Below are 23,014 nucleotides of genomic sequence, written 5' to 3'. Positions count from 1 at the left end.
TTAATTTTATTTTTGTCTATTTTATTTGTCATTATTTTTTCCTTTTATGGTTTGTTTCACGTGGTGAATGATAAATAATAGCACACGTTCTTAACGTTCTGACACAAGCATTTAAACACAAAAATTCTCAGGTCATTTCAGCATCACTGACCTGATGTTTAAATAAATAATTCTAGTGATTATAAATATATTTTTCCTGTATTTCTTAAATTGCTAATTTTCTTGTACTCTTCTCTTGTATTTTTTAATTTTTTTCCTCTTTCACTAAATCGCCTTTTTCAGGTTTCTGAACAAAATCCAGAGAATTGGTTTGATGTTCCTTACTCTTAAGGCCGGATTATGGTTCTGCGGAGACTCGACGCAACGCACACGCAGTCGCCACGCAGGGTGTGTGTGTCCAACATACTTCTGCGAAACACGCTAAGCAATTCTCCGCCAAAACGCTATGGGGCGCGTTTTTTTTCTGCAGACCTATGTAGACCCTGTGGCGTATGGTCACTGCTCTTCCTGTTGTTGTGCCGGCAGCGTCATTTTTAAAAGGAGCAGCAGTAGATCCAGATCCAGCATGATCCAAACTTTCCAAACAATTTGAAATCAACCGACGAGTCAAGATGCGATCACAACAGCCGTTCTTTTAAAAGTGACGCTGCCAGCACAACAACAGGACGTGACTCCGGAGGGGTGAAATGCTGGAAATGATGTAGTTCGGCAGACCAATCACAGCTCTTGTTGTCAGTGGGGGGCCTGCGTTGGGGGCTACGTGGGGTCCACGTAGTTACAATTTTTCGGAGGTGCGCGGCAAGGCTCTGGGGCGGTCGCACAACCCCCGCAAGTTTCATACAACCCCCGTACGCTCCGCTTACGCAGAAGCATAATCTGGCCTTAACTGTGACAGCACCAAATATCACAGGGACAGAACATAAAACAGTTCTAGTCATGTGGAAGGCTCATGTGTTCATGTCTGGACTGAGGGCTGTAAGACTTTCTACTGCGAGTGTTTATAAGCCTGCCCCTGTGGCTATATATTTATGCTGGCTGTTCAATGGGAGCTAGGAGTAATTAAAAAAAAAAAAAAAAAAAAAACACTGTGGAAAATGGCAGCATATAGGCTACTTCTGTGACAGAAAAGCTTGCAAAAGCTTGCATGCATATATGTGATGAGTGAGTGGCATACAGTGTAACTATGCAGTGTGTGTAGACATGCTTGTGCAAAGGTAGCCATTAGCTGGATAAACAAGTGCCTGTATGTTGTATGGACAACACTTGTCCAAACTGCGTATGACACTATATATTTCCTCTCTGCATATTGTAAATTCTATTTTTTATCTGTCTTCTGACTCTAAAGAAACATTTCAAACCAGTTGCAACATGGACAAGAGTCATTTGGGAACGAAATCATCCAGTTTAAATCAGTGGCCGCCTATCAGGACATCCGTAGCTTATCCTCGTGTGTGTACAGGCTCAGTTTATTGCATGTGTGAGTCTGTGGTCATTTGTATGTGCTTCAGTCTAAGTATGGGAGTGTGATGCATGTATGTACACAGTGTTACTGTGTGACAAGACACTGACAAAAGCCAATGTACATGTATAAGTTGTGCAGATGAGTGGAAATTCTAATCACAAAAGAACAAGGAACTCATACATTATTGAAATCTTCATTATAGAAGTTATTCATGTTTTCCTGAAGTTATTTATTTACTTTTTTAAATTAAAGTATATGTTCTCTGGGCTGTTTATTTTTTGTCTTCTTGCTATTCAGTGATACTGGTCCTTTCATGTTTTGAAATAAAAACATAGTTTCTGTGGTCTGTTTCATCTGAATGCTTTTCATTTCTGTTTGGAAATGCCCAACACACACCCAATCAGCTGTTTACAGTTGGACACAGCAAGCTCTCTGTAAGTTGAGAATAACTTCAAATTGCTGGAGATCATGAGTTAAACTCCCATGATTCATGCTGTGCGGCTGGATGTTCTCTAAGGACTGGCACAAACACATCCTCCAGGGAACACTTATGTTTGCTTAGGATGACAAAAGGTGTGGCGCGTGGATCAGTGCACTGAAGAGAGACGGATAGGAGTTTAAAAACATTTGCAATCTCAGTACTCACTTCATCACAAAACCAGATCATTACAAACAGTATTTAGAGTGGGGTTTAAAGCACACTGCTGTCTAAATGTAAAAAAAAAAAAAGTTAACCTCTTTTTAAAAATGCGATATTATTTCATTTGGTTATTTTTTTAAATATTCGCTGCACAAGTCTGTTACATGGACGAGTGTTTTTAAGAGAGTTCACAGATTGCTTTGGAGTTAACAGCCACTTATTTTTGTCTGTATCTACCACCTTCAGTATCCTACCACTTGGAGGCAAAATTAAGAATTGCTCTGTGTTTCGGAATAGGGCTCTATCAGCTGATCATTATTATATGGGGAGAGTGTTGCAAATGAACAACGTAGACAAATGCCGGGGAAATCCCGAGAGAGAAAGACAGCCCGTGTTGGTTGAGTAAATATCAGGAAGTGAAATCCTGAGGAGAGGAGGTTGCACGTTGCCAGCGCAACATGAGGAAGCCATCGAGCCTCCACTTCCTCTTGGCTTTCCTTGCACCCACCGCCCTCGTCTGCTCCCCCTCCCTTTCTTCACTGGGTTTTCCTCCAGGCCTGTAGCCATGGTGAGCCCTGTAATGCACAACACAGCTCTCCCATTTCCATTTTATTTATTAATTTATTTATTGGGCTGAATTTCTGTTAACTTTCCTATACTTTTCTTTGCTTTTTTCTTAATGTATAATATATAATGTTCTGGTAATATATATGTGTATATATATATACATATATACATACATATATATATATATATAGAGAGAGAGAGAGAGAGAGAGAGAGAGAGAGAGAGAGAGAGAGAGAGAGACAGACAGACAGACAGACAGACAGACAGACAAGGAGAGATAGGTAGATAGATAGATAGATAGATAGATATGTATATATACACACACACATAAATATATATGTATGTATCTATGTATATGTATGTGTGCGTACATATGTGTGTGTGTGTGTGCGTGTATATGTGTGTGTGTGTGTGTGTGTGTGTGTGTATATGTATATAAATCTATACACACACGCACACACATTTGCACGTGTGCGTCATGTATCAAAGTAAGATTATTAGCATTATATTTAACTTAATTTACAAGAAAATTACCAGAAAATGACCTAAACAAGGCCAAATAGTGTAAGTGACGGGAAGCACAACTCGCTATTTCCCTTTATGTTCAGCTAGGGTTAATCTGTTTATTTACTGAATTGATTCACTGATTTATTCGGGCACTGAACAGAGGCCATGCTTGTTTGTGATGTTAGTATATCAAACCATTGAAGTACTCTCATTCTACAAGGAAGCTGCTGGGCTGTATTAAGCACCTGTGTTAATTTCTTTGTGCAGTGGCAAAACACCAGCGTACACAGAGGAGAAAAATGGGACACGCCACAGGGGAAATCTAGTTTTTACAAATTTTGGCATAACAAAGGTTTGCTAAAGCTACTCTATTAATGTCAACAATATGGCCGGTGCAATTTCTGTGACACCGTTCCAATACAATGGTTCATTTGCACGACCCAATTTCCCCACAGAGATCATTTAAGCTGCATGTAGTCTCGTCGAATGTCATCAAATAATATTAAAAAAAATGAATACTGTAGAAATGCCAGTAAATAGTGTACATGCAGATTCAGTGGATTCACCTGTGTTAGGTGTTAAACAAAGCCTTGTTTCAATATTGACAGCACATGTTAATGGTCTTCACTCTTCACCGCTAATCCTCTTATCTTCTCTCTCTCCCTTGCTCTCATTCTCTCTTGGACTCTCCTGCAGCAGCCCTCCCTTTATTCTCTCTCATTTTTATCAGTTGTCAACATGCTTGGCACAGGGACACTAAATAAGCTGTCAGCATATAATAAACACACAAACACCCATCCACACAAATACACACATGCTGGACTATACAGGATACACAAACACTGCTACTACTCAACCCTTGAGATGAACTGGGGTGTGTGTGTGTGTGTGTGTGTGTGTGCGTGTGCATGTGTGTGTGTGTGTGTGCGTGTGTGTGTGTGTGTGTGTGCGTGTGTGCGTGTGTGTGTGTGTGGTTCTTTTTTAGTGCTGTGGGCCAAGGCACAGCTACCAGCTTCATGGCGTATTCACTAGTTTCTATTCATTCATTCATTTCATTTATTCATACAAAATAGGGCTGAACAATATGGTAAAAAAAAAAAAAAAAAAAAAAAATCATATGGCACTTAATTTTACATTGCAATTGCAGTATGATTCGTTTTTTTCAGTAGGGGCCATCATTTTTGTATCACAGTTTTAATTTTTTACAGAAAAAGAAAATGCTCGTATGTTTTTTGCTTGTGTCTGTGCCAAACAAACACGTTTGGAAAACACAATTTTCAGACCAGGGTCTATCTGTAGCACCATAATACTTTATTTACAACAATGTTTTCTCACACATTTTACATATGATAAAACACTGCAGCTCCTGCGATTTGGGTATTACACTTAGCCATGTTGCGATTTCCATAATATTTTGATTAATTGTTCAGCCCTACATACCAGTATTCATAATTTCCCTTCTTTGGTTTCGCTTTCTCCAGCTCGGTTTGTTTCTCAGGGAGGTGACGCGCAATGTGCGCCGTCATGTTCATCGTGCTACCGCAGTGAGCGACTTGACCACGACAAACTTTACATACGGCTTTCTTCATGTTGAGCTCCCCTGTTCCCTGCTTTTTAGAAAAACACAATAGACTCCATGTGTCGGATTTGAAGTGGGGCAGTGGGGGAAAGAGTTCAAGTGGCTCTGTGGATGTACCCGGCTCGCTGCGGTCCGCCATTTTGTTGTGTGCGTTTTTGCGCTTTGCTCGCGTTCAGGTTACTATGGTGACCCATGTGCTTCGATTTCTGGAAGCGGAGTGCAGATGACGAAAAGAGACGGCCAGAATGAACACAATGAGCCGGTTTGACTTGATGTCGAGAGTCATGGCACAGAAAACATGGTCGCACAATAAAAACTGGTCGTCAAAAAATAAATAAATAAATAAATAAAAATTTTAAAATAAATAAATAAATATTGATTTTTGTATGAGAATCGATTTTTAAAAATCGGCAGAAAAAAAGTGATTAATATAAAAATCGATTTTTTGGCCCAGGCCTACTGAATGCTAGAATAGCCACGACTGTGCTTAATCCCTCCCTACCTATATTTAGTTGACACCACATACTGTATATTCTCAAGCACATTTGTGTATTATAAAACTGACTTATATGTTCAGTTATGTCTTACATCTTAACTGATGTTTGATCTGTCTGTCTTTTGGCCCAGCAGACCTCTTTCTTTGCCCACAAAATGCAAATCATGATTGCTTTTTCATTTTCAAACTGGCTTTAACATGGATAGAAAAATGAGCCCTTGGGCATACTTCAGGCACACTTGCACAGAGCAGGAGATTTAGTGGAATGCCTTTATTGATTACATGCTCATATGAAGATAAAAAACAGGGAACACTGACAGTTTTTGACTGACACTGAGTCTTCTTCAGGGCCTGGCTAGAAAGAGACGTCAGAGTAAACTGCCATGATCCTAAATGCACCAGCATATAATATAAATCACAAAAAACACTTCTTGTGAATTATGTCATATGCTGTTCACATGCTAAGGCATTTTTTCCACCAATTTTTATCTTGATATGCCCATGTAATGATTAAAGGCAAATCTGCTCTTTTCCTGAGTGTGCCTGATGTATGTCCACGGGCTCATTTTCCTACTGATGTGAGAGCACCTTGCATGTACCTGGAGTTACTTCCTCACACCTGCGAGCACCTATTTTTTTCTCCTGCTTTGGCTCAAACATGGATTGTGCGACCCTCCGAGTCCAATCGTATTCATTACTATTATCAATATTATTGGTAATGATAGTAGTAACGGTACAGTCAGCAAAATTATTAGGCCTAATAGTAATAGTAGGCCTTCAAATCTGTAAAATAACTTTCTGTGATACAGCTGATCACCGCACCATCTGCTGTCTTGAAGGAGAACTGCACACGCTGCCAACAAAAGGTGTTTTAACATTGTTCCAAATGTATTTTTGCAGTTCTGGGGCTGTAGGTAAAGACTGTTTAAAAAAAAACATCAAGGAGCATGGATGATAAAGGCGATGTCAGTCAAATTCCTCTTTGATGGAGTTGTCAAGTAATTTCTTTAGCTATATTTAGTTTTTCCTACAGGTTCTGTTGAAATGGGTCTTGATACACAAATGATATCTTTATAATCTAACACTGAAATGGGGCGCTTGCAGTGGACATCATAAGCTTTCAGAAAGCGGTCCAGCTTGTCGACTGTCATGGGTATGTACTGCCAGAATCTTGTCGTAAATCAATGCATTTGTATTTTGTAAATTATTGATAAGCACAGCAGTCACAACACAGGTGTGTTTGCATTAATGGTTAGATTTTCTGACTAGTAATGTGTGTTATTGATTGAAAGATGATGTTTTATTGCGTCATCTAGCTACAAGTTGTTGGCCTTTAAAAGCCGCGATATTTTATACATACAGCATGAGGCTAGCGTAAGCCAATTGTCTCCGCAGTCATTGTCACCACCAGGGGGCGAAAAGGGTGGAGAATGTCAGCAAGTCAGTCAGTGACATAGCAGTTTCCTAGACCTCTGGCCCTTGTAAGGGTCTGGACTAGAGTTCTCATATTCTGCCCGAACCCGACCCGACCTGACCCGACCCGACATTTTCGGGTCGGGTCAGGCCTAAAATTTACGTGAATTGGGCGGGTCGGGTCGGGCTTCGGGTTCTGTGGGTTTTTTTTTTTTTTTTTTTTTCTAAATAAAAAAATAGAATTATGTGTTCTGTTATTGATTATGACGTTTCATTTTTATGTGACTGGTGGAGAGAGTGAGAGACTGGATTGGATTTGGAGGCTAAACTTTCAGTGACAGACAACCAGCTGTGCGAGCGCAGCGCAAACAAGAGAGAGAGAGTTGCAGCAGTATCTCGCTGTGCTGGCAGACTCGGAGTAGGGACGGTTTTTGCTATGTATTGACCCGCACATGCCGCGGCACCATCAGTCGGCATCAGGCGGGCCGGACGCGGCACCGTCCGATACCGCGCCCACCCGTCAGGTCTGCCGGATCTGACAGGTGAGCTGCCTGATACCGACTGATGGTGCCCCGGTGCCGCGGCCGACCGGCTTTTTTTTTTTTTTTTTCGGGCTTTATCGGGCTGTCGGGCCTATAGTTCGGCTAATTAGTCGGGTCGGGTCGGGCCTCGGGCTGGCCCAGTCGAGCCCGGGTCGGGTCGGGTCTTAATTTTCAGGCCCAATGAGAACTCTAGTCTGGACACGGGTGATGCAATGTTGCCACCTATTTTTTTAATACAAGGGTTTCCAAGCATGCAGACATCTATCAGCTATCAGTAGCTAACAGACCTTCACTCCTATCAAACCGCACCACATTTCTCTTAGGAAAAAAAGAGACTTGCATTTTCAGGCCATACTGCTTCTTCAAATAAAAGCAAGAAACCCTGCGGAGTATGAGCTCTCAAACCCTATTTGAGATCATGGAATTGGCACTAACTAACTATTATTACTAAATGAGAAAGGCATTTAGCCAAGAAACAGCCTGAAATGTAAGCCTAAAAACAAATGCAGACGTAGCCAGCAAATTAATTAGGTTGGTCTACACTTCACTGATAAAAATACTTTTTTTTTTTTTTTTTTAATCTTTTTAAGCCACTGAATGATGGGTTAAAATATCAGCAAAATACTGGCAGTGTCAATCCAAAAGAAAGCATATAAATCTACACAGGTCTATATCAGTTGAATCCTACTATAATAACGGTCATTATGCCTCGCTCTCTCTCTCTCACACACACACATAAACACACACACACAATATCAATGGCATCAACACTGAAACAACACTGCCAGAATGTTTTGGTTTGTTTAGTTTTGCTTAATCAATTCATCATAAATACTGACAAAGACTAACAGGAAATTAGAATAAATTAGAAAATCAGCATTTTAACTTGATAAACCATGCAAACAATTCATTGATTATCAGCCCTATAATTGATTGCATTTCTGTTGAGTGATTAACCCACAAATCATTTTGACACTATTGTCATGCACACTTTCATTACATATGCTGTATCAACACATTCATCCATGTCAGTCCATAGCATCACACACACGCTGTGTTGAATACAAAACACACACGGTCTCACACATCAAAGTGTAATCGCTCTCTGCAGCTCGTCACGTTCACGCCAACAGACTTCAACAGCTCTCCCAGACCAGCCACACTAACAACTACATCAGGACTAATACACACACACACACACACACACACACACACACACACACACACACACACACACACACACACACACACACACACACACACACACACACACACAGACACACACAGACACACACACACACGTATTAAGATGTCAGAGCAGCACATAAATCTAGCGGTGAGTGAAAAGAAAGGGAAAAGAGAAGAACTACTTTATGGAGCAGTGGCTCAAAATGTAACAATGGCATGTACACATAAACTTCCACTGTTCCCACCTGCTTCACTTTAAGTGTAACAGCTATCACATCTGCTCTCTTCTCCCAGTCTGAGTGTGTGTGCCTGTGCAAATGTAGGTGAAGGGGGCTGAAACCTCTACTCAGTGCACTCAAGAAGATGAACTGAGATTAGAGAATTCTATACACCAAATAGCACTGAGAACAGTTCGGGTGCCATGAATTCACAAGAAGAAACTCCTAGTTGTTTTCCCTGGGGAATACCAACTACAAGAGCATCCATTTGTCCTGAGTTGACACGGGTGATGCAATGTTGCCGCAGGGTGGATATTTACAGATTATTACCTCTGCCAAGGAGGTGACCGAGGTTATGTAATTTCCGTGTCTGTCTGTCTGCAAGCAAGATGTCTCAAAAAGTTCTAAACAGATTTACATGAAACTTTGTGGAAAGCTTGGTCCTGGGCCAAGGAACAGTTGATTCAATTTTCACACCAATCAGCCAAAAGATACAACAAGGACAAAAAGAAACGCAGCTATTACTGCGTAGCAATTCCCCTCATTTACCTCCACGCCATGTTTGGTTGACTGACATCATGTGCCGGAGTAGACACAGAACTTCCACAGATCTAACATGAAAACTCTGCCATAAAAATATTTTTTCAGTAGTGGTGAATGAAATGACATTCATGTCACACTTGAGTCATTTCAGAGCCCTTACTGTGGCCAGTAGACAGACAGACAGACAGACAGACAGATAAAGACACACACACACACACACACACACACACACACACACACATAGCCTATATATATACATGTGTGTTATGGTGTGTTTGTGTCATTTTATGTTTGATATTTCTTTGTTGTTAAACCTGAAAAAAAAAATGTGTTTAAAAAAAAAAAAAAAAGTGTTCAATTCACTGCATTTGTGTGTAATGTGACTGCAGCTGCAAGTTGTGTGAAACACAGGATTTGTTATTAGTAATAACCATATCGTTGCTAGCTGGCTGTTGATGTTTGCTCTTTTGAAACCTGGAATGTTAGTCATATGCATCCCTCCATGCTCCCACTGTCTGCTTCTGCAGAGCCACAAGACATACCACAGTCTCTGTTTTCCACCCCCAAGACATCGCTTATGTCTGACCCTGTCTTATTTCAAAAATAGTGTTTAATCGTCTCAGTGAATGGCTCCTGCTGATCGCACCATCCTTCTCAGATCCCTCTGGTTGCTGCATATGTAACCAGCCAGTGGATGTGGCTCAACTGATCTTACACTGCATGAGAAAGTAGGATTGTCGTCATTTAGCAGCACTGGAAGCATGAAATTATATGCTAACAATTTCCTGAAGCTAACTACATGGTATTGATGTTACGTTTCAATTCCTGGCAAGCCTGACACACTAGGCAGATGACCCAAATCACCTGATGTAAGTAAGTATGCTGTGATAACTGATCTTGTATGCCACTAGCAATGGTCAGTGTTATAAAAACAAAAAAACAAAAAAAAAGATACAACATACAACAGCACAATTTATTTCAACAGTTTATGTCAGTCCCATCCAGTGACAGTCAGTAACATGTTTCCCAAACAGCACATACATACACAGGTTGCAGGGCTAGTTACAGTCTGTTTCCCTAGACTAGGACTGGGAAAATGTCAAGTTTATGGGTCAAAATGTTTAGAATGTTAAAAATGTATATGTATATGACTAATGTTGACTAATGTTAACGTTACTGACACACTAGCCAACAGAGACACTCGCAGGTGCAGTAAATGCTTCCATGGTAACAGGTTAGGATTGTGTGTAGTGTAGTACTTTTCTGTGACGCCGTGAATAAAACTTGTTTTTTCCTAAAAACAGGGTTGATTGATGTTGGTCTGGACAAGAACGAGGACGTCAGGTTAGTAGGCTGGGAAGGTGCAGGCTGTTAAGAGGGTTCAGTGTTTCCCCTATCATTCTATTGGCGGGGTGCAGCGCCTCGCCGACAGAGCCTCCCACCCAGCCTGAAAGTCACGCTAAATTAATTTAATTTAATTAATTTTCAAATTAAAATAAATAAAATTACAACAGAAATAATTTAACATCACATTTCTATAGAATATCTCTAGGCAGCGTTTTTATCAAATAAACTAAATACGTTCAGGTTGGTTATGAACCTAATTTCTAGAATTTCAGTAAAGGGTCTATCTGGTCGTTATGCACTCTGCTGTCTTGTGAGAAGGAGGGCGGGGCTCCGCTCTAATCACACAACAGTCACACACCTGCACAACCATCCACACACAGAGAGAGGAGAAGAACAGAGGAGAGTCACACTTCTACCCCCGTAAGTGAAATAATTCATGTCAGTTCGGCTCCAGCCCCCTGAAAAACAGGTGAAAATCTCAGCGTTTTTTAAACACACGGTACGACAGCCTGAGTCGACCACTAGTGGAGAAGATGAGTGCATCTGCACTCCTCCGGTCCCGGTCCAAGTCAAATGGACACCCACATGGGCGTTCCAAGCACTACAGCTGCGGGCTGACTCCTTAGTTTGTTAAATTTTCTATTAATATAGATAAGTCAGTGAGTACAAATCTGAAGGATATTGGGCAACTTATTAATATTGTCCCCACCCTCCAAAATGTTTGTGTACCCCCAAAAATTTTCACTAAATTTTCCTGCACAAAGCACATGCGTGAAGCACACATCCCCCCTTGCCAAAGCCAGACTCCTAGGTGAAACACTGGGGTTGGACATGGAGTAAACTTTTACAATAATACAATACAATAATAAAAATAAGATCATTATTTCATTATTACATTGTTTTACCAAAGTCGGTCTGTGAGAGCAGAGCAGACACTGGGGAGCTCCTGTCATCATTTTAAAAAATCCTTCCTCTCTGCAGGGGTTGGTAAGGTACTAACTAGTTTCACTAGCAGTTACGTCCTCATCACAGCCACACAGTCTTCTAGGCCAGTCTGGTACAATGGATAGCTGCATGACTTAATCCAGCTTCTAAATCATGCAATCAGTCACAACTGTAAAAAGAAGGAAGTGACAGAGTTGATGCTTTATCCATTATCTGCATTTACATTTAGAAATTCTGGCATGCGCACAATTTTCACATATTTTTTAGACCACAAGCTGACCAGAGAAAAATGGTTTGTGCACTGCAAAATGCAGGTTTGATATTATGTTGAGGACATATAGTGACAAATCTCCTCTATGAATTTGAAGTGAGCAACGGCTGCTCAAGGATTCTCTCTCCCTCTTCTTCTACCACTGCTTTTTGAAAACTCCCACACTGCCACCCACTAAACACCTGCCAAGCAACACATACACACGTTATATAAGTGTGTGTCAGGAGGACACTTTAAGATGTCCCAGTTGCAATCATGAATCCTGTTGACGCCTCCATTTCATCTGCACCAGGCTTTATCATTGACCCCTATATGTGTGTGTGTGTGTGTGTGTGTGAGACAGAGAGCGAGCGAGAGATAGACTGTGTGTTAATGTGCGTCTCTGTCCCCATACATTGTAGGACCAATACCAACATTTCTGGACTAAAGCTGCCAGTCCCTGATATTTTGTACCAGTATTCAACATCTTTTATGGTAAAAGAATTACGCAGCATTTCCAGTGATGCAGAAGCCCCTGCCAAATAATGTAGGCTACACCGCGGGATATACTAAAACCATATCAATACTAATAATTGAATACAATTTGTCAAATTGCAAAATATCAGAGGTGGACCACGCTGAATGATTAGATCTAAATAAAAGATCAATATCAACTGGGTAAACTGGAACAAATATTATTTGTGTGCTATTAACTGGATATTATAACTGACTGAACTCAAAAAAGTTGGGTTTAGAGAACAAAGACTTGACATCAAGTTTGTTTAAGGAACATACACATAATGAGCAGTTAGATGTGGGGTACACACATTAACAACAGTTCAGATTTCAGAGAGTCCTGCCGGTGAGCAGAGCTTTCCATTGAACTCTGAACTAGGATATATCCAACTCGTTACCTGGACAAGTGCCATGGAATGCCAATTAAGTTGGAGCTTCAAGTTGAAATTATGGAGAAGAATTATGGAAAGCTTCAAGTTTGCCAAAATACACATACAACAAAATGGCGGACAACGAAACCAATAATAAACTTCTTTTCTGTCTGGATTCTTACTTGAGAACACATTCAGGGGGCCCAGGTGGCTCACCAGGTAAGAGTGTGTACCATGTACCAAGGCTGAGTCCTGATCATGGTGCCCTGGGTTTGAATCCGACCCCGGGCCTTTGCCCCCCCCCACTCTACCACGCCCTTCCTGTCTCTCTCTACTGTGGCTGTCAAATAAAGCAGAAATGCCAAAAAACAATATTAAAAAATACATTCAACTTCAGTCCAGCATTGTCTGTAGTCTTTATTCTATGATGGTGTAGATTTATAGCAGTATAACAATAATTCTTTTCATTTAATGAAGGGGCCTAGCAGTGAAGATGACTTGCTGTAGCAAGCTTAGCTAACGACCGGTGGGGCTTCACCATAAGGGCTTACTATCTGCCCACAATTCATGGCTTTTGTCTCATTTCTTTCACTTTTGCTATTTTCCAATGTCAAATTTTCTATTAGCACAAAATAAATAATAACCTTGTATAAAACCTGAAAAATACAGCTGATGCAGTCAAAAACACAGCCAATATTTTTATGCCATATTGGTCAAGTCATTTTTTTTTTCCTTTCAAAATAGGTGAACTATTCCTTTAAGGACCTGTAGTTGCCCTAACACATGTGCACATATATCTGTGTGCTCAGTCACACACTTGCTAACATGCACAGAGGTGCCTCTTCACCAGAGAGAGCAGATGGAAGGCTAAAGACAGAGAATATTGTCAAGTATTCAACAACAGGTTTCCCACATGTAGTAACATTACTTTCACAGTGCTGTGAACTTTCCTGCCCCCTCACCTGTGGGGTTATGAACACGATTAATGCTAAGAGTTCTACTTTGGACTATACAGGACTGCATCAATACCTAAAATTTAGGGCTTTGCTTCCCACAGCTGCAATCTTGGCCATAAATAATTGATGCAGACTTACGTAACACACAAAGTCAGCACTGTGGATCTATATCATAGTGTATTTATAGGAGTTAGCTCTTCCCGATAACCAACGACTGTTAAGTAATATATAAGTGCATTACATTGATTTTAGAACAGCTAAAGGGACACTGTTAGGCATAACACAAAAACAGAGATTTTTTTTTTTTAAATAGACAACAATTAATTATTAGTCATTTTTCCATCTGGCAATAAAAGCCTTGAACACTGACAAAGTGGGTCCAAAGCAAAATATAAGCAGCAGTAATATAACTGGTCATACCAGGTTAGCACAGGTATATTTAAATGACCTGTTCTGTGGCCATGGGAGTGGGTTAATATAGTTTATTATTAGTTATAGTAGATTGATTATAGTAGAATTTTATGCACTGGTGTGTGTTCATATAATAAAATGTATCAAGTAAACATAAGTATAATTCATTTTTAAATAAACTTAGCAATACAAGTAGGGTTGTACAGTAGCTTGTCTTTAAACCATGTCTTGCCTTACCTCTGTTTACTGCAAGCTGACAAGACTGGACCTTATCTTAGTCAAACTGCTTTCATCGTATTTGGTTGGTGAGGCTTTGCCAGGCCATATCTCTTCCAACAGTCACAGGGATAACATGCTGCACTTGTTCTCACATTCGCTTGACTGGAATAAGGCAATATGGATGAATTGTGATGTGCCAAAGATAGGTAAAAATGTCGCTACATTTAAAACAGCAACTTCTTCATGTTTTTATTGTCACATGACAAGACAAATCCTTGAGCTAAGCTGGCAGCCCCCTGTACATATACACTGAGCTAACTCAGTTAGCATGCATCCCATCACTTTGCACTAAATGCAAATGAAATACAGTTAAGTCCACAAGTATATGGACAGTGGCACAATATTTATAATTTTTCCCTTTTTACGTCACCACAGTGGATTTGAAATGGAGTAATCAAGATGTAACTGAAGGGCAGACTTTCACCTTTAATTTAAGAGGCTGAACAAAATATGGCTTTACTGTTTAGGAATTACAGCCAGTTTTATATATTGTCACCCCATTTTCGGAGGCTCAAACGTATTTGGAACTATGTTATGCAGGCTACATAACATGTATATGTTATGTATAGTGTACAAGGGCAAAATTCTAAATGTGTCACTGTCCAAATACTTATGGACCTAACTGTGGTTACTGATCTTGTAAGTAAAAAACTGCTTCCCCAGAAGCGGGTATGTTCCATTCCTCTTATACTTTTAACCATTGACATAGAAAGCAAAGCTCAAGCTAAAAGTGCCATGAATCTAAAAGGTGTGGGTGTGCAGCTGAGTGGAAGAATCGAGGTGCTGGCAACAGCAGGAAAACAAGGCCATTCAAAAAAGGGGCAGTTTTCAGGGCTTATATAATAACTGTCCTTACTAAGCAGCATGGAAACTAATTGCATGCTTGTTACCAGGAAAATATGCATCCACTTCACCTCTATCTGAATAGTGGGTAGTTTTAAATATCTCCAATGAATATAAAAGTGTCTACCTACTTTTTACAAACACTGCTACTAGTTTGGAGCAAATTTTCAGTTTCACTTTCATCTTAATAATTTAGATGGCATTGCTCTCTGAGAGAACATATCTTAATGTCAGAGAACAGTTATAATCTCTTTATAATCTATACATGGACCACACATTGGGATGTGTGTGTGTGTGTGTGTGTGTGTGTGCGTGCATGTGTGTGTGTGTGGCAGCAGGGACGGCCAGTCTGGCTCACACAAGAGGGAATGCAGTAAGACGGTCAAGACCATTGTAGCAATTTGTGTTGGTCAGTGTTGTCTGTGTGTGGGAAACACTGCACTTTATGTGATGACAGAACCTCTAGACAAAACGTTGTGATGTCACACCACCACCAACAGTCACCTCTGGCTAGAACACAGTTGCTTCATTTGAATCGCCAAGGCTTTTGCGATCATCAAAACTGATCGATTCTGTGGTCATTATTCAGCTGAAACTGTAGCATTCAAAGACAAAATCGGACCTCTCTGATTACCTTGTTTCTGTATTGCTTAGTGTTTGCTCTCCGCCACTGAATGCTGAACTTGTATGTACATGACACAGAGGTTCTCTACCTGAAGGGTATTGGAAACTAACTTTGTGACTCAGTCTATTAGCCATCCTGAAACTAATGTGCGCTTTGTGCAGACTCTGAGATATGATTATAAACCAATGGCAAGTCATAGTGTTTTCAGCCCTCTACTCCATGCTGGACTCAAGCTCCTCCTGCTGCTTCCCCTACACTTCCAAAGAAACGCTCTCCCCCTCCCACTCCTGAAAATTTAAAAAAAAGGGCAGAATCCATGAAATGATCAAGCACAACAACCAAGGCTGAACGGGTTCTAGGTCAAAAATATAACGCTATGGGTCAAAAAGAGCACATTACAAGAAACGTTATGAAAACACAATCAACAATAATATAGAACATGCAGTCAGGTGCTGGAGAGGTAGGGTGGGGTCTATCGAGGGTGTAATCTGCACAATTGATGGTTAATTTAAATATGGACCATTTAGACTTGACTGAAAAAAAAACATGGAATAAGCACACAGTTTCTCAGTGAGTGAGGAGGACAGTGTGAACCATGTAGACTCAACCTGCACATTTTATTCCACATCTCGCCTCGATGAACTTTTACTCAGTGCAGCTGACACAGAGATTCGTAAAAATGTGTCCTAGGCCAATGGCTTTCAAAGTGAGGCCTGGGGCCCCTAGGGGTCTTTGAGGGTCTTCCAGGAGGTCATCAACAAATAGATTGTTTGTGAAATATCCTGTACATTTCTTGGCTTTTTTTTTTTTTTTTTTGTTAAAAAGTGTTTGTTGAAACTTTGGAGTTTTTTTGTTGCATATTTTCAGGTGATTTTCTTTTGCTTTTTTAACAAGTTGTTCTGGGAACTTTTTGCTAACTTTTTAATAATTTTTTCTAATGCTTATGATACAAGTTAAATGTAAGGCACATACTTTTTAAAAAATTTGTAAGGCATATATTTTTAGATTTTGTATTTCTTCCTATTTCTTATAATTTAATTCTTTTTTTTCCTATTTCCCCTCAAGGATCAATGTAGTATTTCTGATTCTGAATTTGCTGATCATCTTTTTCCCATGTTTTTCAAAGAAATTAAGTTAATTTCATTATTAAATAAATCACTAGAAATTGTCATGACACATAAATCATGAGTGATTATTTTAACATGTTATAATCTCACTTTGCTAATGTTTATTAGTGCTCAAGATTGGCATCTAAACAATTTAATATTTAAACAAAAACAGATTTTCTTAGAGGGGTCCCCAAAGCAAAATCATTTTAGATGGGGTCCACAGGTCAATTAATGTGAACTTGGGGGTCCAAACAATGAACAAGATTGAAAATCCATGTCCTAGGCTTAATTCCACACTGCTATAGTTTTGGATGGGGGAACGGAGTCAGGGAAGGAAGGAAAGAGGAGTGGCTTTTCTAAGAGTTTAAACAGAGACAGGAAGGAAACAAGACAGTCCACTTCCACTGGCCACTTCCATTATTATTTCTGGAAAAAACAAATACACCTTGGTAGCAAAACTTAGTTGAGTTGGACGTATTTTTTCTTTTACGAATAAAAGAAAAATGAAGTTTATTTGTTCACAACACCAATGCTGCGGCTTAGATTGTCATTCTGTAGGATACACACACACACACACACACACACAGATATATATATACATATGTATACACACACTTTTTTAATTTACGTTTTCAAGGTGCAATTTGATGATGTAGGCCTATGATTTTCAGCTGAGAAAGAGATAGATTTGCTTGACTTGTGATAGAAGTGATAGAATTATGCTGGCAACAGGAATAATTACCATTAGCTTCACACATTAGATCTGCTATGTGTGGCAGCTAACTTGAAGACATGCTCCCCTACCCCCACAGCTCTTCTTTAGCTTTCATACAAACTTGTTTCTGCTCTCGATACCATCTAGAGGTAAGATTAAACGGTATACTGTAATTCACATTTTTAAAACCATGCTTTCCACAGTCTGAGTCACGGGCAATGCAAAATGTATTGTTCACTCCCTTACTTTTGAAAAAGAAATACAAAATTATAACTGAAAAAATTACAGCTTCATAATTTACCTATTTTTTAACCGGACACTGATTTTAAAACAACAACAACAACAACAACAACAACATCAGGGGTGCAATTCAGGATGGATGTTCTCTCTGTGCTGATCAGTTTGGCGCAATTACACCTTCATATATTCACAATCACTTTGACCCAGTAAACATATCTTGCCAGTTACCAGTGATTACTCCACTTTGTTCCCAGAAAGTCAGTGAGTGGACAATAACAGGTTTCCAAGAATCAGTGGAAATTTATATGTGATGTTGGGCCTTTATCATAGCTTAGGGTTTAGACAGTTCATGCCACTGGTGAAACAAAAGGGGATTACCCTAGTGATAGACATAGTCACTGAAATACAGCACCAAATCACAGAAACAGCCGTCTTTAATTGATGATGCAGCGAACAACAGAACGTATAAAGTCTCTGCACTGGCTAAGTCAGTCATTGCTCACTTTCTTAAATTCCATACATTTATAACTGTTGCTGACAAATGAGGTACGTGCGCATTAGGTGCACACTGGTTTGGTCACAGCTCTGCGCTAGTAGAGGAAAACAGGAGCAATGCCCTCGTTTGGAGGTCACAAGCTGAGGAGTCACCGTGAGCCAATATGCGGGATCTCCCCCTCCTTTCTAACGCAGCAAGGCGAGGACACACCCAAATAGAGAAGGGAGGAGGAGAGGAGAACAGAGGACAGCAGAGCCCAAGAGAAGAGAAAAGGGACCAGAGCCGAACATACGCCCATCTTAACAGATGACGTAAGAAGGACGGGTTTTGGCGATTCAAATAATTGCAAATTAAGACGACACAGTGTCTCGCGCAGTTCTTCCCCCTCTTTTTTTCCCTTGCTTTTGGAAAGCTCGTCTACTGGTCCCTTTCATTACGTCTGCTTGAAAAGCAAACATACATGTTGCACTAGAATGTGAAAATGTGAGGAACCACTCCAGCCAGCAGAACATGCTTATCCAGAAGACAGTGCATTCGTTAAAACAGTGACAAGCTAGCAGGAATAACACCGGAAGCGCGGCCATTTTCCGTCAAAATAATAGCCTATCCTTTTATCACGCATTCGCTGCAACCCGTTTTCCTTAATACGAGTTTAATATCGAAGCAGTAAACGGGACGCTTGTGTGTTTTTTAGGCAATTCAACACTGTACATGTATGACTAACATATTCCGTGAGCTTAGAAAAGCCCTGCATTCATGCACATTAGTTACCAAACAAAAATATTCCGGGAGGGGGTATCTGAGCTAAACGGGAGACTTTGTGCAAACTGTCCAGAGACCCTGACCGGCCGTGTGAATGATGCGGTGCAGCCGCTGCAGCACAGCGTGTATCAGATGTGGAGAAAGGAGGCACGACAAACACTGCTAAAAGTCGGGCAATTTAATTTGGCCTCGCTTATCGGCTAATAGCGACGAAATATGAATTGAGGCCCACTCTGAATCGTTATAATTCAAAATGCACCAGTCCCTTGAAGCAGTATTTTGTTTAGATAAAACGCCGACCTAACTTTTCTAAGTTATTAGTCTTTTAAGTAGAACATGCTGGGTGGTAGCGAGCTGTTAGCCGATCCTAAAACTTTACATTTCATTGAAATGCAATTCCGCTTGATGGCTTATCTGTGTGCCGAAAACACCCATCCACCGTAGATATTTGTAAATGTTCTTAAGACGGGCTCTCCCATGTGTGTACATTTATCGGCAGGGAAAGCCACATTAAACTGTAAGATTTTGTATGCAAATTGGCACGTCGATCTCTTGAAACGAGAAAGAGGAACGTATGGTGCAGCAACAGTATGTCTATTCCAAGCGCTGAGCAGAATAAACTAAAATAGATGTCATCGAGGTTTGAGACAGTATTTTGAGATTGGGCTCTGACAAAATATGACAACATATAGGTGATTATATCCCTGAACATAAGAGTAGTGGTTTCACACCTGTGGAAAACCCTTCAGTTGCTAAGGTGAAGAAATCAGTGGTGCTTACCCGGATGCTAAGCAGCGCAGACAACTGGAGACATGACAGACTCTTTAACAGACGTTTTAAAATCCACTTTTTCGTCTCTTGTGAGGAAAAAAAAAAACGATTTTTCTTCTGCTTCAGTCTTGATTATATGTAGGTAGCGCTGACGTCTGGCAAGTGAACTTTAAAATACTCAGAAACCATTCCACTTAGCTGATTCACGTTCAAACACGTCCGGGTGTATTGTGTTAAATATGAGGGAGCAGCTCTTCGTTTACAGGGGTTTGTCCATTCCCCAGCAGTGTTCCAACTTGACAACTGCGGTGAGAAAAGAAGAATGGACTGACGGGGGTGAATCAGTCCAGGAACGGAGCCTTTTCAATGTCCTTCCAATTTTTCAAGCCGTTTCTTCCTCAAAAACAAAATATGAATGAGCATTAACTCTTGCCCTGCAGCGGCAGCAGCAGCGACGGCAACCCCGGTGACGAAAACAAAATCAAATCCAGATTCAAGAGATTTCACTTGAAAAGCAACCCGTAAAAACTCCTCTTCCTCTTCAAATAGCACCCGCGGAGGGGAAGGCTCTGATTCACTCGAATATTTTATCAATCAGCAAACGAGCTGCAACAGTTGAATAATGTGTTTGTGATGCAGCGCTTTAGTGGAAATGGGGTTCAGCAGATATACGGGACCAGAGAAAAGACCAGCATCCAGATCAGCGTCTTTCCCTGGCAGGAAAACTAAAAGAGGGAGGTAAAGTGGTGCTGGAGAGAGGGAGAGAGAGAGGGGGAGGGACCAGGCCGGGAGTGCCCTTTTTAAGGTGGATCTATGAATTAATTAGATGGTCACACAAAGACAAGTTTGCTTGTCTTTGCCACATTATGTAAGTCCAGCTGGGTCTAAATTTGATTTAGTCGTTTTCTTTCTTTTAATAAAGAGCAAAAATTGAGATAGATAGACAGATGACAAAAAAGCATCTTAGGAAACTGTTAGGGCCACCACAAGAGCCTCAGTATGTCTATCTATGCTCCTTACATAGATTCCCCAAGTGTCTGCAGCTCTGCTGGAGGGATAGAACATTCTTCCAAAAGATAGTACCTGTTTTGCTGATGGTGGTGGAGAGTGCTGTATATCGATTTAGATCTAAAATCTCCAATAGGACCTCGACTGGGTTGAGATCTGGTGATTTTGTTCTCTGTCCAGTGCTGGCCCAAGACACTTGGTGGCCCTGGGCATATGGTCACTTGGGGGCCACTTATGAACATATCAGTATAGGTTCAAAAGCTGAAAGGCCTGAAAGATTTGAATTGCATCCTCTTAACAAAATTCACTTAAGTTATTCTTATTTATTTATTTATTTTGGCTTTTTTTTGTAATTTGTGGTCACTGATTTTATATGTTTTTTATTTTTTAAATTTTTTTTATTTGGGTATTTTATGGTCATTATTCTTGTAATTTAAAATATGTAATTATAATAATTATACGTATAGTTTCAAAGTATTTTTTTACTTGTTTTGTCAAATTTGTAGTATTTTTTTGCTACTCATCTAGTAATTTTCTGGTTTGTTGCTTCTGTCTTTTTTAGGAGATCCTTATATAATTGTTTTGCTTTTTTATGCTAATTTTCAGGTCATTTCCTGCTAATATGCTCATCACCTTTTTCCCATGTTTTTGAAAGACATCAAAAGAGAAGTTTCTCAATTTATAAAGGGTTAACTTTAAAAAAAAGAAATTGTGGTTGTGGGGGCACTGCATTGAGGAAGGCTAGGCAGTAGGTGCTGTGCCCCATCTGTCCAGTGGGCCAGATGGCTCTGCATCCATCTGTATCACTCTGTCTCATTCTCTCTTTCTCTTCATCTATCTATCTATCTATCTATCTATCTATCTATCTCTAGCCAATATGTATATTTGTTAGAGTGGAAACTCATCATGTCCCTCCAGGCTGATTAGATCACTATAAATGGGTGATTATTATAAATGATATATTTTAATTTTTCTTATTTCTCTTGCAGACAGCCATCTAATTGATACTTCTATGTTTTTTTTTTTTTTTACATGAATATACAGTAATGAAACTGACAGCCTTGCTATTTACTGAATATTTTTCAAAATGCAGTACAGCTGTTTCAAACACTTTTCAAATTAAAAACTAAATTACTGTATAATTCAAATATAGTACAGTACATTTTGGCTATTTGATTTTGTTTCTGCTGTCGGATATTGTAAAACGAGAATGGCCCAAATGGATGAGATAGGTTTTCTTTAGGCTGTCAGCAAAGCAAAATAAATCAAAAGTAGCCTAGCATTTGACATTTTTTAAAATGTTTAAAATATATCAGTCACGCATAATCCCTAAAATAATTAGCCTATGCTGTAATAAATTCAACAAAACATGTTAATGTAAGTTTGATAAACCTTGTTCACTATGATTGGGAAGCCAAGACAAAAATCCAGAAAATGGATTAGTGGTTGAACCGTGGCAGTTATACAGCTGAAAACAAGTAGGAAGAAGTTAAGAAGAAGCAAAAACAGATCCAACACAATCTCCCCAGAACCACTGCGATATAGGCAGCCTTAGTTAATTCTGCTGCAGGAAACTGGAAAATAAATAACAACCCAAATGAACTCAGATTGATTTTTGTCTTGGCTACCAGCAAAGCAGCACTTTTTTTTTTCTTTCTTTCTTTCTTTTTTTTTTTATGAAATTAGTGAGTGGCAGCAGACTGCTTTCTTAATTTTCACTCCTCATGCGTGCCTGTTTGAATATTAGTTTTTTGTTTGTTTGTTTTTTGTTTCTAGGTAAGGAGTATAAAAATGTAAATTCCACTGGCTAGTTGAAACCTGGAAGTTGCACCAATACATTTTCGTCATTTAAAAGTTAATTAATAACAGAATAAAATGAAATAAAATAATAGAATATAAAATAAGATAATAATCGAAAAATAATAATGATCCTAAAATCAATTGTTAAATCTTAACAAATCACAAAATCAAATATCAACATGAGAAATAAACAAAACATGAAAACCACAAACACGACATACAAGTAGCCAAGATCAGGAGGGCTCAAACACATGTTTATATAAGTATGTTTTGAGCTGAGGAGGCGGATCTGACCAAGAAAGGCAGGCTGTTCCACAGTCTAGGGGCAGTGACTGCAAAAGCACAGTTACCTCTGAGTTTCTTTAAGATTATTTTGTTTGGCATTTCTGCTTTGTTTGATAGTGGCAGTAGAGAG

The 23,014-nt window shown here is 39.7% G+C and overlaps 1 protein-coding gene across 3 annotated transcripts in view; it reads right to left on the bottom strand.

Annotated features, from left to right (window-relative positions):
- atp2b4 (ATPase plasma membrane Ca2+ transporting 4) overlaps positions 1-20,509 on the bottom strand; it is a 146,536-nt gene extending 126,027 nt beyond the window's left edge. For all 3 annotated transcript variants that reach the window (XM_030051193.1, XM_030051190.1, XM_030051192.1), the window contains exon 1: positions 19,801-20,509. The gene's annotated coding sequence lies outside the window, so the exon portion shown is untranslated. The remainder of the gene's footprint in view (positions 1-19,800) is intronic.
- Positions 20,510-23,014: the final 2,505 nt, after the last annotated feature.

Source organism: Myripristis murdjan, chromosome 5, assembly GCF_902150065.1.
Source record: "Myripristis murdjan chromosome 5, fMyrMur1.1, whole genome shotgun sequence".
NCBI classification, from domain to species: domain Eukaryota; kingdom Metazoa; phylum Chordata; class Actinopteri; order Holocentriformes; family Holocentridae; genus Myripristis; species Myripristis murdjan.
Note: the sequence above shows the minus strand (reverse complement) of the source record. Positions and strands in the feature narration are given on the sequence as shown.